Source organism: Macaca nemestrina, chromosome 6, assembly GCF_043159975.1.
Source record: "Macaca nemestrina isolate mMacNem1 chromosome 6, mMacNem.hap1, whole genome shotgun sequence".
Taxonomy (NCBI): Eukaryota; Metazoa; Chordata; class Mammalia; order Primates; family Cercopithecidae; genus Macaca; species Macaca nemestrina.
The window spans coordinates 14,081,037-14,098,312 of NC_092130.1; the positions used below are offsets into that span (position 1 = coordinate 14,081,037).

Below are 17,276 nucleotides of genomic sequence, written 5' to 3' on the forward strand. Positions count from 1 at the left end.
ATTTATATATACATACACACCTACACAATGGTGAGAATAATCTGATAGCATCTTTATTTTATGGATGAGAACACTGGGCCAAATTTACTAACTCATAATTATTCAAACATTTTTTGAACAATCTAAAAGATTTCAGGTTTTGGGTTAGGTTATGGAAACTTCGTATTAAACAGAAGGAAAACAAATGCACAAATAAAAATAAATGGATCTTCCATCTAGTAAGATGGGGTGAGTGAAGTGACTTACTCTACGTTGTTTTCAGATACGCTAAAATTACCTTTGCTGAGAAGAACAAGGCTTTGAGATCAAGCATTTACTAAAGGGATAATGATATGTTCAGTTAATATAGTTCACATTTTTTAAGGTTGGAGTAAACAATAACTTACAAATATTTGGGGGAAATCAAAAAGTAGAAAAAGACTACAGTGGATCTTTCCCAGTCTGTACTGCAGATATGGGTATATCCACAACCTCGAGGGCTCTCTACATGTTGTATGATCTTCCTTTATTACACTGTCCAGGCTGCTGGCAACACATGCACTTCCATATGCTTGTTGACGAAAGGTGCATGTGTAATCTCCGACAACTCTGGCTGAGTTCAACCTGCTAAGTCAACGTTCAGAAGATGTTGGTTTGACCCCAGCTTTAGAAGTGGCGGGCACACTTCACTGCTGGATCATCTGTTGCTTACTTTAAAATTCACATTTGTTTATGTCACATGAAAACGTTCATTGCTAACAGCAAAACTCAGTGTACAGGTGCATGAATTCATACTAATTCATATTAGTCCATATTTAGAAAGAATAAATAAAAAATAAGGTATTGAAAAATGCAATTCAAAAAACTGTGGCACTGGGGTGGCAGCAACATATAGTCAATCAACCCTAGGGAGCATTTCGTACAGCATTCTACAAAGACCCAAGGTGCCGAGATTCTAGGAAAGGCACCATTTTGCAGTTTTTTTACTCAGGTCTGATTAGACAGTGCTCTGTAGGCAAATTTCTGTAGCATCATCCAATCTCGTCTTTATTCACTGATATGTTTAGTGATAAATTGATTCATGCAATGCATTGATATACTTATTCATTGATACATTTAATGATAGATGAATTCTTTTATTTATGAATGCAAATATGATCTATTCAGTCGCTGCTAGGATATGTCAGGTACTACATCAGATGTTGAGATAAAAACATGAATACAACATAATATATATCCATCATTTGTTCACAGTCTAGCACATATCCAATAGATGACTAGGTAGGTGCAGAAATACTAATGTGCTGAGACTATTTAAAAAGTTATGGAAAGGGCCTGGCTTTGAGGGGTTCAGTATGGGCCTGAAAATATGTTCTAATGTAAGAATCTCAAACCTTTCAATGCAGAAATATTTTGCAAATGTATTGTTTTCTCATTGTAAAGAAATATATTGAAAGGCTTTGAGATTTCCTGTGGACTTATGGTCAGTCTTTGGAGATTAAAAAAGTAAAATAGAGCCTAGAGTTCTAACTGCCACCTCGGACAAGACCTTCATCTCTCTAAGCCTCAGTTTCCCTATCCTTAAATTAGGGATAGTAATAATTGGCTCACTAGTGATTCTTGAAGATTATATATAACAGTGACTATAAATGCTCATATTGGTGTATGACACGCAGGTAAAGCTCAACACGCGGTCACTATTATTATTTGCAACAATTGCTGTAGCTCAAGAAAAAACTATGCAAGATTCTGGGCTTAACACCTTGGATAGAAAGAAAAAATGGAACACATTATTTTCCCTATATTTATAATCCAATTTAGAGGGTAGGATACAAATATTCAAACCATAGAAAAAAGGCAATGCAATAATCGTGTTCCAAATTACTAGCTAGAAACAGTTGAGGAAACAAAGTCAAACTAATTGTGAAAGCAAGGATGAGGTGTTAGACATACAGAAGGTGGTTACGGTTTGTTCCAGACTCTATCCCCGCAATAAAACAAAACACAACTAAACAAAACCCACAAAAACCCAAAAACCTCACAACCACTTAAAATTCATAAAATCTCAAAATTGAACCTTTCACCCAAAGATTTCAAAAAGTTTACTCTGATGTAACTTTAGATGATTATTCAGTCTCTGAATAAATCACTCTAAATGTAAATGGTGTTTTGAAAGCACAACGAAATTATGGTTTAGCTGTTCTGAGAGGTTTGTATTGGGAGTAGGTAAAGAAAAATGTTTTCTGTCCAGTCCCAGTGTGTTTTTGGAACTGGGCTTTCAATCCATCCCCATGACTACTATGGGAAGAGTGAGTTACTGTAGTGGCACCTTTTCCACCCCTCTAGGACTGTAGTCATGTGTCCTGGAATGAGCAAGTGATCCATCTGGACTAGTCAATCCTTTCTTTTTTTTTCTTTTTTTTTAGACGGAGTCTTGCTTTGTCGCCCAGAATGGAGTGCAGTGGCGTGATCTCAGCTCACTGCAACCTCTGCCTCCCGGGTTCAAGTGATTCTCCTGCCTCAGCCTCCCGACTAGCTGGGATTACAGGAGTGTGCCACCATGCCTGGCTAATTTTTGTATTTTTAGTAGAGACGGGCTTTCACCATGTTGGCTAGGCTGGTCTTGAACTCCTGACCTCAAATGATCCACCCACCTCGGCCTCCCAAAGTGCTGGGATTACAGGCGTGAGCCACCATGCGCAGCCTGGACTAGCCCATCCTTTTCCTGGGATTTTATTTTGAAATCAAGGTAAGTTAAGTAGGTGCTCACTGTACCCTTACCAATCTGAACTGAACTATATGCCGAGCTTTTATGTTTAGGAAAGGTGATGACTGGATTTAACGATTAACTATATTTTTACTAATCAGGTTGCTGCTTTGCAGTGATGAAGAAGTTGTGAATTTTAGCATGTATAATCCAATCACCTCATTTGGGAATTGGTAATAAAGTATGGCTTATATGAGATATCCAATCAGAGATAAAGACAGGGGAGAAGATTGTCTTTGGTAATTTTGTTATAAATCACAAAATGTATAATTTTCATGGTAATGTGTGAGGAAAGCTTAAGATAGATGTGTGTGCTACATTAGGGTTAAATCTTTTTCCTAGGACACAATTTTTAAGGGGCAATGAAACATTTTTATCTGGTTCTTGCTCAAAAAAAATGAGGGAGCGGGGACGGAGAGACCTGTCAGAAGAAAGAAAAAAACATGAATATCAGAACTTGGATTTCATAGAACATATTATCCCCTAATTCAGACTATTGTGTGCAGTACTGGTTAGGCAATCTGAGAATAAGGTTAAAATTGATATTCAGCTGTGAACCAGGATGCCTCTTCCAAGGAGTTTGTTTTCCAGGAATCATAAACTGAGCTAAACTCAGGTTTATGCTTCTCAACTCCTTCTAGGGGAGGTCATCTTCTACAGGAAGAAGAACTATATCACTACCATTTATTTAGTTCTTACCATGGGCCAGAACCAATGACAAATACTTTATGTATATGATAATGCTGGTGAGGATAATGATCATGATGATGATAAAAGAAGATGACAGAAGTAAAAATAAGCAAACACAAAAAATGAAAGATAAAAGCAGACAAAGGAAGAAGAGAAAAGGTGAAGGGAAAAAGAAACAGGGAGAGACCCCAATTAATCAGACACTGCATCTTGTACTTTACATATATTAGTTCATTGATTTCTCACAAATTTAGGCCGTAGTGATTATTCCCATTTTTCACAGATGAGGAGTGATGTTCAGAGAGACAAAGAGATTCTCCCAAAAGGAATTGGACATCTGCTGTTTCTGATGCTTGGAATCAACTACCTCATTCTCATCCTACTCCCTTCCTCACCCCACAATTAAGAGCATTCCAGTTTTCCACTGGCAAACTGTCCATCATCCACTCTTACTCTATGGGCTTAAGTTGCAGCTATGGGAAAGAGCATGTGACAGAGATGTGTGCTGTCCAATCAATGCGTGCCATTCCTCTGGTTTCAGTTATTGCCCCAGGGAATGCATCTATCAGGTTTAAGACTTTTGTTCAAACTGTTGGGCCAAGAGAGCTCTCTTTTCTACTGAGCTTGAAGCTGGGAGCATTTAGGATTTGAACTGTGGGACTCGATCATGTAACTAAATACAGCATGGCAATGGGAGGAAAATAGAGTTGAGAGGTTGATAGAGGCTTGAGTCTTGATGACTTATCTAACGCTAACCATGCCTCAAACTTGCATTACTCTGAAATTTTTAGTTATATGAGGAATACATTTCTGTTCATATATAGAATGTATAGTATATCATTGTATTTCAGCTTGCGTTTTTCTCTCACTGGCAACAGAAAAAAAAAAAAATCCTGATGATACGCAAAATAAACTGAAGGGCCAGTGGCAAAGAGAGTATTCAAACTAGAAGTCTGACTCTGCAGCTTATGCTAATTAAAAAAAATGCTGTACAACTCCCCCAATATAAAGGAGTATTTCTAACACGAAAAATAGGACTTTATAAGAGGACAAGTCCCAAATTTGATTTGGCTTGTTGCAGTACTAGTTTTTCCTTATTTTGTAAAAATCACGAAATAATGTTACCTGTTATTGCATTATTGTAAGTACTCAAAGAGAGAATATGTGTAAAATGCCTCGAATAATTACTGGCATGTGTTAAACAATTTATACCAGTAATTATTATTATTTATATATTTTTAGAAGTTGAACGTGTGGGAGAAAAATACACTATTTTTGTAATTTATCTCTCTCTTAGATGAGAGGAGTCATTAGGATATCATTCACCTGTGTCCTTACTTTTACCAGTTCTTGTCAAATCCAACAAAAGAGAAAGAAGAGAAATGCTAAATGCAAACACTTTATCCCTTACACTCTTGTGTATAAGTCTTACCTGGAAAAGTCTTTCAAGAGAGTAGCTTTCAAGAAATTAGTTGAAAACTTTGACTTTCGGTATGTACAGGGGCAAGAAAGCCACCGGAGAAACTTTTTCAGGTTTCAACACATGACATGAGATTTGAGTAAGCTTTGCAACTTTGAGGGTTTATTTGGATCTATGTACACTCCTGATGCATCCCCCTGGTCTAGTAGTCATGCTGAAACTTAGAGTTTTTGTTTGAAATTAAAGTGTATTACAAAATAATTGGAACTTGAGTTGTTTCAAGGGTAGAGGCAACAAGAGATAAATGCAAAGGCAGACCACTCTGGGGGGGAAAAAAAATGATTGAGTTAGTCACATGTATGCCAAGCACACAAAATTAATCTGATTCCAGTTGTCCATGGGCAGAGTCAAGGTAAAGAGTATGAATGACAAGCTGCCCGTAACTCCCATTGGACAGGGACCCCAATACGTCAAAAGGTCCATGTACATGCAAAACTTCAAGCCCCAGAGGTATATTGAGAAACACTCCAGTAATATTTTTCAAGTCTTTCCTTGAATTATCAGTGACATTCTACCAGGAGAAGTGAGTACAAAAAAGCTCTACTTAGTATCTCCCAAAAGCCACAGGTGCAAGCTGATTTTGAGAGCCAGCCTCTGGAGACAAGCAAACATTATATTACAACGGATGTCATTAGACCTACAGAAGGTAGCATAAAATGCCTAATTTATTCACAAAGTGACATTTTATTTAGTGCAAATAGGCAATTTGGGCATTTACCGGAGGCACTTTCAGTAATAAAGGGGTGTTACTAAAATAGGTTGGAACACCTGATATTGTTGTCTTTATAACACAAGTTGCTGTTTTTGGGCTGTGGCAGAAAAATCACAAAATAGAAGATATCTAGTGTTTGGTAACCTTCTTAATGAACACACGCTCCTCCCTAGCCCAACATTACATGATACCTCCCCCAGTCAGAAGCTTTGGAGGTCAAGTTACTGTTAGTATTTTATTACTATGCAGCAGTGTTTTCACAGAGACTTTTGCATAGGAGTGTTTTTGGAGATCTGCATTAATTTACTACTACAGTCAAAGGTTAACTACTATAGTGAATGCTGTGCTTAGTTGAACACAGGGTCACTGTGTATCCTTGCTGCTCTCACAATTTATAGCTGTTTATGGTATCTGGCAGTATGGCTTGATAGTGAGGTCATCCTTAAACATTAGCTATTTTATATATTCCCATCAGCCCTCTAAACATTAGATAACTGCTATATAATTCAAAGAGTGAGAATTTCTTATCCACTTGCACTTTACATGCTTAAACTTATTGCTGAATGTACACAAAGCATACTAGGAATCAAATGACATATTTTGACAAGTGGCTCTCAAGTGCACAGCTTAACCATATGTAACCGAGTCTACATCTTGTCGAAATTGTGAGGGAAGTAAACTTTTTTCTCTGCCCTCTTCTTTCCAAGCATGGATCTGGCTCCCAACTTAGTCGCAAGATTCATCATAAACTTCCTGTCACATCCTTGAAAGAGATGTCCACCTCCAACCTTGACTTTCCAGGACTGGCAGAGTCTCTAGCACCTAAGAAGTGCTCAGAATATGTTTTTGTGAGCTAAGCTATCAGGGGAACCCACCCCTGATAATTTAACATAGGTTCTTTTCTATTTTCCCTAAGTGTCAGTCAGTCACTTATAAAGAAAGGGAATAAAGAAAGAAAGGGAAAGAGTACAAAAGAGAGAAATTTTAAAGCTGGGTGTCCAGGGGAGACATCACATGTCGGCAAGTTCCATGATGCCCCCTGAGCTGTAAAACCAGCAAGTTTTTATTAGCAATTTTCAAAGGGGAGGGAGTGTACAAATAGGGCGTGGGTCACAGAGATCACATGCTTTAAGGGCAATAAAGGATCACAAGGCAGAAGGTCAGGGCGAGATCACAAGGTAAGGGCGAAACTAGAATCACTAATGAACTTCCATGTCCCACTGTGCACACATTGTCATTGATAAACACAGGATTCAAGAACAGAGAACCAGTCTGACTAGAATTCACCAGGCTGGAATTTCCTAATCCTAGCAAGCCTGGGGAGGCTGCAGGAGACTAGGGCGTGTTTCATCCCTATCTACATCTGCATAAGGCAGACACTCCCAGGGCGGCCATTTTAGAGGCCTCGTCCTGGGAATGCATTCTTTTCCCTGGGCTGTTAATTATTAATATTCCTTACTGGGGAAAGAATTCAGCGATATTTCTCTTACCCATTTTCGGTAATAAGAGAAATATGGCTCTGTCCTGCCTGGCCCACAGGCAGCCAGACTTTAAGGTTATCTCCCTTGTTCCCTGAAAATCGCTGTTATCCTGTTCTTCAGGTGCCCAGATTTCATACTGTTCAAACACACATGCTCTGCAAACAATTTGTGCAATTAATGCAATCATCATAGGGTCCTGAGGCAACATACATCCTCAGTTTAGGAAGATGACAGGATTAAGAGATTAAAGTAAAGACAGGCATAGGAAATCACAAGAGTGTTGATTGGGGAAGTGATAAATGTCCATGAAATCTTCACAATTTATGTTCAGAGATTGCAGTAAAGATAGGCATAAGAAATTATAAAAGTATTAATTTGGAGAACTGATAAATGTCCATGAAATCTCCACAATTTATGTTCTTCTGCCGCGGCTTCAGCCGGTCCCTCCGTCTGGGATCCCTGACTTCCCACAACACTAAGCTGTGGAAAAACTTTGTTTACCCATTTCTGGCACCTTTTTAATAAATCAATCCTGAGGGTGTAAATGCCTTCCAATACTGAAAGGAAATCTCTCATTGCAGATTTTAGATGCTGATAAGAAGGTATTTCAGGCAGGATATTTTGATTCAGTCCTTTTATTATATCTTGAGCCAATGCCTGCTGCTAGAGCAAGACCTGAGTGATATCTAATTTGAAAAATAAAACTAAAACCTTACCTCCCATGACTATGTAAACTACGTACATTGCACACCTTCATGCTGAGAGAAATAACGATTCTTCAGAAAAAGACTTCAAATGGTTGTGAAATATATGCTTCATAATTAGGAAGCTGGGCAAGAAATCCATGAAGCATTTCATTATTATGACTGCTGGTGTGTTTTGTTACAACTGCGGCAGATAGCTTTAGGGGCCATGCATGGCCTACCCATGCGAGCTTTTTAGGACACACCACTCCCTCTAAATAGAGCATGGTTACTGCTCTCATGCAGGTTTTCTGAACACCACCTATGAATGTGGAGCACAAGTATTCAAAGAAAAATATGAGGTGCTTCTCCACCAGAGTTGTAAGCTGCTTAGCATAATAGAGCCACCTGCCAAAGGTGAAGGCCTACTTTCCAATAAAAAGGGAGCCTACAAATGATGGCTGCCCAGGAGCTGTGTTCAGCATGCGGCTTGAGCAGGAATGGTCCGCCCAAGACACTGTCTCCTGTCATCTCCTTTCTCCTGAGTCAGCAGGGACTAGAATGCACAGAGATCCTATATGTTCCAATTATCAAAGAGCACAGATTTGTTGATGCTACTTCCTACTGGCTCACAAGAAAAGAACTCTCAACAAGAGGGATGGGGAAAGTACATTTTGAAGCCCTTTTTTCCTAAAGGACTTTGGAACACATCCCGGCACTGTGAATAAATTCTGAGGCACTAAGGTACTAACAATAGTCTCTGTTGGATAAACTTAGGACAGCAATCAGAAAAAATATATATACTGGATCCTACCTTCCTCTGTGATTAATATGAGTTACTGCTAGTTTATTAGCAATGGCAAATAAAGGCAACTCTTTGGGAGAGAATAGAACCTTAAATTATGCAACTCTCTGAGTTTCTTTTAGTTTTCTGAAAGCAGTATGAAATTTTTACCATTTCACTCTGTTTTTGATGTTGCTTGGATGTGCACATTTCATATGCCTTCATGTCTTCCTTCAGAACTATCAGTTTAATCAGACAATCGGTAATGTTTAAGTGATCACAAGTAGAATTATGAAATAATTCCATTGCTATTATATTGAAACACTGGCATGTTAGGGAAAAATATCACTCAAGGAAGAATAGCAGTTATAGCATTGAACTTAACATTCAAATAAATATAAAATAGGAAGCTCTCCTGGAACACATTTACTCATTGAATTTTGCCTCTTCCCACTCCTTAGAAAAATCTGCTGAAAACACTTCAGGAGTCTGTGGCAATGAAACTCATTCCTTTGTGATAGCATCAGTGCTGCTGATAGACTATTATGTTATAATTTTATTGGACACAAAATCTAATATGATTAGATAGACTTTAGAGTTTTTGGTAATGACAACTAGGATTATGATTGTGGCCAATCTAAATGGTACCCACTAGGGTTATATAGTAAGAAATCTTAGAACAGTTTAAAGCTATCTATGCCATTTATTATAGGGAGAGAGTATATGTACCAGCCACCACTCCTCAACAATACATGTCAACAATTTTGAATTTCAGTAAAACCAAGATTCCTTAAGGACTCCTATTACAATGAAAGCTGCTAGAAATAGCAATTACTGGCGTGTGTGTGTGTATATGTCTGTATGTGTACCTGCATTCCCCCACTGACTTATAAAACCATAATTCTTTGCATTAATACTGAGGTTTTAGAGTCTCAGTAATATAGCCATTGCTAAGACACAACACAACAGGCATCTTATATGGGAGTAAAAACTGTTGAATAAAGATTAGCCTTGCTTTAAGGAGCATTACAAACATCTGATTCTGCATTTATTTTTCAATTGTTCATAGTGACTCTTTTATTCTGTACTCTGCATGAGGCTTCTATTTGACCCTAGATTGTTCATTATTACAAGAAACACAACATGAAAGCCTACGTTTCTGGGTTCTAATATCCACCAGTAAAACCCTGGAGTTTTATAGAAATAGATACAGGTGTTGATTTCTCTCCATAAAGATGATAGGGAATTCATGACTTCTTGGCCACTTTTAATTAGCATAAAACATGCTTTGTTGAGTGAAATCCTGGCCTCCGAATTTTTAAAAGAACATTATTATAGTCATACCAGAAAGATAATAATCCAGAGGGTCTAGGTAAAACTTTCTTCACTCAAAATATATACTCCCGAACTCTTTATGCTGAAGTTAGGCTGCAAAATACTTTTCTTTTTCCCTCATGGTATTGCATTTAGTTTTTCTGTACATTTAAACCATGTCTACAATGGATTGAATGGTTCAAAGCAATACAATGTTATTATAAAGCTTTTGCGATTCTGTGGTGTTGTTTGTTCTGCCCTTGTACCTTCCTTGTTACCGTGGAAAATGTACCAGTATAAACACTGAGATCTTAGCAGAATAGAAAGACTGTTTCCAAATGTGTGCCTGGCACAAAGGAAAATTTCACACCAGATTTGAAACTATAAGTTCTCATTCTTGATAAGGAAGCTTTCTATTTTATGGTTGCAAAATATACCAGGACACAAGTTCTTTGCCACCCACGACCACTGCTACTTATGGAAATCACATTTAAAAAGCATCATCTTTAAGATGTTACTAAAAATTTCTCTCTGATGCACTTAATTAAAGTAGACAGACTTCCCTCAGACTTTTGACTCTATCTCTTTTAGAAATTTAATGCAGGCCTTAGCCTTAGTCTTAGTTGGATACACGGTGTTTTCTAAATGCCAGAATGCAAGATTCATTTTAGTTGTTTATAATATTTGAAACACATACTTCTCCTTTTGAATCTTTCGGTGCTTCTTAGTATATCAAAGAGAAAACTGTTCAGAGCTGTATGTCCTTAACACCTCTTTAGTACTTCCAATCTCTCTTTGTAACAAAGATATTTTAGGGGGACAGATAACAGTATCTAATCAGAATTTAACAAAATTGTTTTGTTTTGCTTTGTTTTTCTGACTGCAGACATATTCATCAATTGATATTCACATCAACTGATGTAATTTAGAATAAAGTTTAATTTTATAATAAATATTAAAAAACAATGAGACAATTGAAGAATACCATTTAACCATTTAAAAACAGGTAGTAATGCATGTGATATACCTCCTCCTGGAGGTTTACATATTGGAGCCCAGATATGCTCAAAGTCAACAACGTGATACATTCATGCCTGCCATTTAGAAAGGACATAGTGCAAACAGAGTCAAGCATTTACATGCCAGATGAGTCAATTGTCTCCTTACATTGTAATGATAAATATGGACACAGATTGATTACCTTCTGTGAGTTTGCAGAGGTCAACAGAAGCCCTTCCAAAGATTGTATGGCATCTAGAGGTGAGAAGAAGGTTTAGATAAACTGGAGAGATCAGGTACTCAAGAGTAGCATTCTGTGAATTTCATGTGCATATGAATCTCCTAGGAGACCTTGTTATCAAGGAGATTTTTTTGATTCACTAGGTCTGGGATGAGACCTGAGATTCTGCATTTCTATCCACTGCTCATCCAGAGTAGCAAGGACACAGAAAGTTTAACACTAAATTCCTGGTAATTCTCACTAGAAAGCAATTGAGAAAGAATCCTTGGAAACAGGGCATTAGAGACAGGTCAGGAAGACTAACCTGATTTTATAACTATTACCTGGATCGTGCAGGCTAGACCTTTGTGTTATAATTCAAGGGAAGGGTGTTACAACATTGTAATGGAAGGGTATGCCCACCCCTAAAGAAACAGACTGCTTAGACAGGAGGCAGAGCAGGGGTAAATGTCATGAAGATCTACATTCATATGGAAATGCCCAGACCTGAGGGCAGGAACATGCTGGAGAGCATATGGGTTAGGACAAAGGAAGAGCACAGAAGTGCTATCATTACGAGAGTACGCTGGGACACATGGAGCAAATGCGTGGTGTGTTACTAGACACAGATTGTGAAATCAGTGCAGAGAAAAGACAGAGTAGTGATGGGGATTTCAACTCTCCAGACATCTGCCGGAAGTCTCATTTGGATAACAGCAGAATGTCTAACAGGACCTTGACTTGCTTTGCTAATAGCTTCATCTCCCAGAGGAGAAAATTTCCCAGGGGAATTGCCATTCTGTACTCATTTTTGGACAACCAGGAAGAATTAGTTGGCATTTTAAAAGTGCTAAGTAGTTTAGGAGTAAGACATATTATTTCAGAGTTCATGAGAGGGTGGGAGGAAAAATATCGTCATGTATACCATAATTTATTCAATTGGATTCCAAACAATTTAGAGATGCTTGACATGAGATCTCTGGAAAGAAAATTTTATCAGCTCTTAAAAATTCCTTTTTAGCTGTGTAATGACAAATGATCTGAAGGGGAATGAAAAATGGGAGGTACCTAGAAGTCATTGAGAGTATCTAGGGAACACTTTAATGGCCAAAGACAGACTTGCATTGTCTAAGGAGCTAATGCATTCTCCATCGCTGGATCTCTTCGTGGAGGGAATTGCACACAGCAGTGTGGCTGGATGACCTGAGCTTTGCCATTTCTGCACTGGCTGTGCTGAATTGGTTTCATACCTCCAAAGTGCCATACTCTTGCTCACCTCTAGGGCCTCCTATATGTCAATCTTCTCCAACTGTTGTTGGACTCAGGGACCTTGTCTGTTCTGTCCCCACTGTATTCCCAGTATCTAACAAATGTCTGTCATATGCTAGGCACTCAATAAATATTTGTTCTATGAATGAAGGAGACTAGCACACATTATTCTAACCCCTTAAGATCAGCATTTTTATCCCCTTGGGTTTTAACAATGCTTCTTGTATATAGTATGCTATCATTTTTATTTGTTGAGTTGACTTATTCCAATCCTTCAACCCTATCCAGCGCCCACTTCTCCATTCCCCTACTTCCGTCCTCAGAGGAACTGAAGAAGATAGACGAACATATTAGTTTGTTCCTTGTCTGCTTCCTTTCATCAAAACCATTAGACTATTAAATAAAATATAAAAAGAGAAAAGTAAAAAGATGTAACCAACTCCCCAAAGATAATCAATTTGAATGCTAAAAATGGAAAACAAACAAACAAACAAAAAACCACCTCGACGTACTAACTAGGATTGACCTCTCCCATACCTGCTGGGTCTGGGTCCCAGAACAGAAAAGAAGAGGTGGTGGGTATGCATACAGTGAAGGTATTAGGGGTGAAAATTATCCCATACCTCATGGAGACGAAACCAGAGGTTTTTTGTTTGTTTGTTTGTTTTTGTTTTTGTTTTTTTGATGGAGTCTCGCTCTGTTGCTCAGGTTGGAGTGACCTGATGCCATCTCTGCTCACTGCAACCTCCGCCTCCCTGGTTCAAGCAATTCTAATACCTCAGCCTCCCTGGGACTACAGGCATGCACCACCACGCCAGCCAATTTTTTTGTATTTGTAGTAGAGACTGGGTTTCACCATGTTGGCTAGGCTGGTCTTAAACTCCTGGCTTCAAGTGAGCCACTTGCCTTGGCCTCCCAAAGTGCTGGGATTACAGGTGTAAGCCACCAGGCTTAGCTCAAAGTTATTTTAAAACTACAGGTTGGGGCACCCCTTCTTTGCCTGGGAAACAAAATGTGATGCCTGCAATTCCAGCTGCTATAAAGTGAAATGGAAAAGGTAAGAACAGTCACAGTCCCCAAGCCAAGTCTGTGCCAGGCTGCCCACTGGTTTCATGACTAGATGTGAACACCACAGGAATAGTAATCCCAAGCTACAGCTATAAGACTGTAAGGACTTGGTTTTGGACCAGGGAGCTCAAGAGACCTATTAGAGGGATGAATGTTGTAGGGTTCAAGGGATGCTTCCATTGAAGATGAAATTTAAAGCCCAAATTCCAAAACTCATTTGGAAAAGTAACAACATAAAAAAATCAAAAAATGACAATTAGGTGATCAACTCACTCCAATATGGAAATGATTAAATAGTCTGCAAACAAACAAACAACAACAATAACAACAAAACCCCACAAACTTTAAACTGAATATGTTTAGGGTATTTCAAAGATAAATGAAGAAATGATGCCCCCGAAATAAAACAAATTGTTTTTAAAAATTCATGCGAAGATGAAATAAAAACAGGTGGGAATTTAAAAAAGAACCAATTAGTATTATTGAAATGAAATGCATAGTCATTGATTTAAAAACAGAAGCAAAAACATTCTTCTAGTGGGGGAGTTGAAACAATAAACAGGTAATTATACAACTATGTTGTGAATGCACTTATGGGCTAAGCAGATGGTATGACACATGCCTTCACACAGCTGGCCCTCATCCAGCCTGGTTGTTGGAGCAAAAGGGGATCAGGAAAATAGAAGGGCTTGAATTGAGTCTTGAAGGTAAAATAGAAGTTAGCAGGTAAAGAGAATTTTTGCCAGAAGTAGAATAAGGTAGGAAACAGTGTATAGAGGAACCACAAGCACTTCAGCATTACTGGAGCAAAAATTACGAGCATAGAGCGTGACAATAGGGCCAGAGAGGGGTCAGTTCATGAAGGACTTCCCACGCTATGTTTGGAAGCACAGACTTTATCCTGTTGGATGACAGGGCAGTCATTGGAAGTTTTAACTGTGAGGACCCACAGAGCCAGCTTTAATTTTGAGATGGGTCACTTTTTTTTTTTCTTTTTTTTTTGAGACGGAGTCTTGCTCTGTCCCCAGGCTGGAGTGCGGTGGCGCAGTCTTGGCTCACTGCAGTCTCTGCCTCCCAGGTTCAAGCGATTTCCCAGCCTCAGTCTCTCAAGTAGCTGGGACTACAGGCGTCCACCACCATGCCCGGCTAATTTTCTGTATTTTAGTAGAGACGGGATTTCACCATGTTGGCCAGGATGGTCTCGATCTCCTGACCTTGTGACCCACCCACCTCGGCCTCCCAAAGTGCTGGGATTACAGGCCTGAGCCACTGTGCCCAGCCCAGAGGGGTCATTTTTAATGACTGGGTGGAGGATAAACTGGAAAGGTCCAGGAAGATCAGAGTCATGGAAATTAGATAGAAGGCTGCTCTAATAGCCCCACTGAGAAATGATGAGCAGAACCATCTTCTCATCATCTTTGCCCTCCCATGCCTCAGCCCAGAACCTGGCACAAAGTAGGTGCTTAAATCATGCTTGAGAAGTGATTTTGTTTGGCTTGAAATCAAATGGTTTCCAAAATTAATAGAGATGATGTTACCATTTGTCATAGATCTATAGCCAGAAGCAGGGCATCTATGGACAGATCGGCGGGTTTCCCGATCAACATAACCCCCATGCATGGGTTTCAAAAAGACGGCTGGCTGATACCTTGTTCTACATGATTTATTTTAATCCCATAGTCCTGGAGATCAACTGGCCATTGGCTGAGGATTGAAATGATATTTGTCATGACATGATCTGAGCTGGGTCCAGAATTTTTTTGGGGTTGGACAAATCTCAAGCAAAAGGATCAGAGGAGCATTCCATTCTCATTATAACACCAGTGTGAGGAAACTGGTGAAAGGAAAATACATGTGGTGTAGAGGGCGGGGAAAAGCAACCCTTGAAGAGATAAATACATGTAGTGATGCAAATGCCCAGCAAGTATGGCCCACATTTCTGCCTATGGAATTACACGGGGTTCTTTACTGCTCTTAACTGTTGGCACGCAGCAAATGTAAAATATTAGCAATAATAATCACGCTGTGCATATGCCTAATGTCTATCAATAAAGCCATGACTCTTAAATTCCCTTAAGCTTCTTTCCATTAGAAGCAGTAAATTAAATATATATATTCAAACAAATTAAACGCTGCTAACAGCTTTTCTAATTTGTAAACACTTGCATAAACATGAGCTTTATCAAATGCTTAATTAATCTGAAATGCCAACTTAAAAAGTGAAGTAATGAACAATAAGCATATTACTACCTTAGGATGTTATTCCATCTGGATGTTTTTATAGGAATTTTAAAGATATCCTTCTGTGTAAATCAGCTAAGTCATGAGAAATCAATCAGCTCTCAGGGATTAAGAATAGTTTGAAGCTGACCAAGGATGGTTAGCTTTCTGAATAAACTATTTAATGAAAAAGAAAATCTAATAAACTTTTAATAAGCAAGTAGCTTTTAGGTCAATGAAAGTGAAGCCTAAATTTTATACATTTGAGCTTTAATTTATTGCAGTATAGTCAACCATTTTGCTATAAGTTTGATAGCAGACATAATTAATTTGTAGGATTCTAAGTATAATTTTCTAAACTTAGGGTTCTATATTAGTACTTGCTTTTAACCTATTAGCAATTATTCCATTTTAATACTCTTCTATAATTGTTCATTTTCAGGAAATTTTGATATAGATATTGTATATGATCCATAAAAGGTGAGAGTTGTTGCTTCTAACAAATTCATCCTTCAATTTTCATTATGCATATACTAGGCATTCAAAACCATTCAAATTAACTACTATGCAAGTGAATATATGTATGAATTACCTCAAACAGGGGAAAAAAGGCAACCTCTCCTGTATAATTTTTATTTGTTAAATGGAGTTTGCAAATAAGGAAAACATCCAACAACATGAGAGCCCCCAACTGTATTACCCCGGTCATGAGGAAATCTCTAAAGTAATGTTAGTTGAAAGATTATACATGCTTAAAACTAGAATGAACCTAAAAAAAAAATCTACTCTAAACCCATCCATGTTACAAACTGCAAAACTGAGTCTGAGAGAAAGAGGAATGAAATTGCTCAAAGATACAATGATTAATGATAGAGGTAGACAAGAAACCTGTCTGTCCCCATTGCTAAGCCACTGATAGATCTTCCTATAACATGCTGTGAGCTACAATACCCTGCCATCCCTTAGAAACTCTCCTATCCTAAGACACAGATAACCATCCTTCTAGGACAGTCTTTTGGCATTTATGCTCCTTTCTAATAGTAGTATGGCTTAGACCAATCTTTCTAGCCTATGGATGAGAATGTTACGTAGAGAGAATCAGAAGCCTCAGTGAAATCGAGGTAGATTACATCTATTGCTTCTCCTTTATCTCATGGCCTGCCACTCTATCATAGAAGGAAATTAAGTTGGTCTGGCATGATTCACTCTTGACAAAACCTTGTTTGCTACTCAGAACTCTGTTCCTTTCTAGGGGATTGCAATATAATTTTGAAAATATAATTTCTTTTAGTATCTTCTAGATTGTTACCACTAAACTGACCAAACTAATTAGTTGGGTGCTTGCCTTTCAAAATACCTATTTTTAAGGCAAGGGTTAAATGTGCTCTTTTCTTTTGGAGCCTTTCTTTGCTATTAAAACATTCTAGCAATTAATTGTAGGGTGTTCTGCAAAACTATGCGCCAGTCTCTGAGTATGTAGAACACATGACATCAGCCCCTGCTGATATTAATAGGCAATGATTTGTAAAGTATCTTCAACTATTTTCTGTCTTTCCATCCTTTAGCTTCTTCTTTTTGCTCCCGTCTTGACTTTCTGGGCAGCACTCTTC

At 38.3% G+C, this 17,276-nt stretch overlaps 1 protein-coding gene and 1 long non-coding RNA gene across 9 annotated transcripts in view; one reads left to right on the forward strand and one right to left on the reverse strand.

Annotated features, from left to right (window-relative positions):
* Positions 1–17,276, reverse strand: part of LOC105480824 (teneurin transmembrane protein 2) — a 3,943,693-nt gene that overhangs the window by 1,905,883 nt on the left and 2,020,534 nt on the right. The window lies entirely within an intron of this gene.
* Positions 1–17,276, forward strand: part of LOC105480827 (uncharacterized) — a 34,140-nt gene that overhangs the window by 722 nt on the left and 16,142 nt on the right. The window lies entirely within an intron of this gene.